We start from the raw sequence: 2,677 nt of genomic DNA, 5'->3' as shown, positions 1-2,677 counted from the left end.
TAAATCAAATGAAATCAATAAAGGGGAAATAATGTCCCACAACATCTATCGACATCTGAACAACCGTCTGCGAAATCTCTACTACATGACTGAAACAAATAACTGTCTGAAAACTGGGACAAGGCCCCAGTAGACCCAAAACTACTAAATGATATATGATCTGCCAGACATTAGGCCTTCCGAAATATAGAAGGCTCACCAAGTGACTCTGCGAATCTGCCTGACGAATCTACTGATTTTCTGGACCGCTAGACTGTGCCTCCGAACCTGGGAGGGAAGGGGGTCAATACAAATATACTGGTACGCAGAGTAATCCAAAACAAAAATACAATATTTTTACAAAGTATAAGTGAGAGCCATTTTAAAACAGTTTCTTATCAAATCATTTGAAAACACATGGGCATAATGTAATAATTTTTCAACAACAACGCAATGCCGCTGAGCTAGGTGGAATACCCTACAATATCACATTCACACCAACTGTCAAACCTCGATTGCCGCTGAGATTAGAGTATAAGTGAGGGGAAGACACACAAGATCACACAGCCGGGTGTCTAGACCCAATGAAGTATGGTAGTGTACAAGATCACAAAGCAGGGCTCCTAACCATAGTCCCAAAGTGGGATAATATATATATCAGGTACACAAGATCACAAAGCAGGGTACCAATTTCCCCTGTTGTCTAACACAGTTTCCAGCGATGAGCCCTTACACTCAAACGCCTTCTTTGGGCATCCACCTATCTCATGTAAAATCAATGTATTCAACTTCATTTAATTCAATCACATATCATATTCTGTAGGGTATCATCATACCCGACTTGCAAGTCATCAGTACCACATCATTCTTTCATTCAACCATTATATTCAAAATTTCAACATAAACAATCCTCTCCTTGCAAGTCAAAATTATATCCAATCATAACAATTTTCAAAACATTTCATGTCAGGCTTTTCAAGATGATTTCAAACAATCCACGTCATATGAAAATTTGGAAAAAAATCATATCAAGAGAGGGATTCCATATAATTCATGCTCTCAAGTTAACATCTTTTTGAAACACATGCATATACATATATAATATATCAAATCACTTCGGAATAGGCCTAAAGACCAAATCAATATCATAGAAACGTTTAAAACATGATTATATTCATAATTTCAAAACCCCCACTATTAAAACATGAATTTTTAAGCCCATGAGATTTTTAGGATAACCCCACATACCTCTATATGCGGAGTTAATAGGTGCTTCTTGAAGCCTACGTTGCGGGGATTCCAAATATGCGATCAATTTCGAAAGCCTACGGTTAAATCTCGAACTACTTGGGTTTTTAGGTTGAAACCCGTGAGAGTGTTCTTGAGGATTTTTGGTGAAAATATCAATATTATGCTCAATGGGGAGTGTAATCCCGTGTTTAAGTTGATAAGGTTTTGGAAATATACCACAATGCCCTTAATGAGACGGAATAGTGCAATGAAATTTGTCTGGGCGTGATAGGCAGGGCGGCGCCCTGCTTAGACCCTGGGAGAACCCAGGGCGGGAAAAACGTCTTGCTTTCATCGGGGGAGAGACCAGGGCGGCGCCCCGCTTAGAGCGGGGGTGAACCTTGGGCGGCACCCCCCCAAGCGCCTTTAGCTACTGTTTTGCCAATCCAAACACGACCTTAGGCTCGTCCAATAATTCCGAAACTTACCCGAGATGTACTACGACCTTGCCCCATCGTAGCGCAACAAGAAAATCTAAAAACAGAGGTCGGGAAGGTTGAAAATAAAATCCCCAAAGATTACGAGCCAAAAATGAGTCTAAGTCCTTTAACGCTTAGAAATTTTTTTCATGTTTTCAAGTCTATGACCACACCACTAAGAGTTGTAAATGCACTACTTTTACGGGGCATTACAGAGACTTCTGGACATATTAGTAGACACTGGAAGCTCCTGTAACTTCATTGATCCTGAAGTAGTGAAGCAATTGGAATGTCCAACTAAAGCAACAACACTACAATTAATAGCTACAGCTAATGGTAATGGCATGAAGGTAAACAATAGGAAAATCATCAAATGGACCTCCTGTTTCAAACCTGAAAACAATGAAAATCCAGCCTCAATTTGGACTAACTTTCCATGGCATCACTACGTTTGGGATGATCTATGTCGCATCGTGGAGCCAATTGGTACCCGTCTTGCTATCGATAAGGCCACTAGCACCCAAACTAGACCTGCGACAACAAAAATCAAGGTAGAGATCGACTTAACCAAACCCCTAGTCAATGAAATCTTACTGGAAATCAGAAACAAAGAAGGCTACATGATAGTGATCACCCAAGTCGTGGAATATGAAACTATACCAGAAACAACATCAGAAAGGAGATTAGAGAACATAGGTAACATGTGGAAAATTCAAAGAACATCCCCTTAACCCACTACACAAATGCCAACATGGAGACGATGGATGCAACAAAACAATGTCAACATGAAAGTCGAAAGAATCCCAATACTTCAATTGTGAACCACTTAAAGAAAACCAAAGAAAGTGGCGGAATGACAAGGCAGAACACCAAAGCTAAAAAAGCGCAAAGAGGAAGAAACAAACCTACCCAAACGAAGGAATAGAATATCCAGAGATATGGAAAACGTACACTGCACCAATTTTATCCATCAACAAACAAAATAATCA

General features: G+C 39.9%; 1 long non-coding RNA gene across 1 annotated transcript; it reads right to left on the bottom strand.

Annotated features, from left to right (window-relative positions):
• Positions 1–217: 217 nt before the first annotated feature.
• Positions 218–2,677, bottom strand: LOC124893367. The gene is made up of 3 exons (XR_007050675.1): positions 2,598–2,677; positions 2,082–2,219; positions 218–267 (listed from the first exon to the last, which is right to left on the bottom strand). It is a non-coding gene; the product is annotated as an uncharacterized LOC124893367 (long non-coding RNA).

Source organism: Capsicum annuum, unplaced genomic scaffold (assembly GCF_002878395.1).
Source record: "Capsicum annuum cultivar UCD-10X-F1 unplaced genomic scaffold, UCD10Xv1.1 ctg58162, whole genome shotgun sequence".
Lineage (NCBI taxonomy): Eukaryota > Viridiplantae > Streptophyta > Magnoliopsida > Solanales > Solanaceae > Capsicum > Capsicum annuum.
This window is presented reverse-complemented; position numbering and strand designations above follow the sequence as displayed.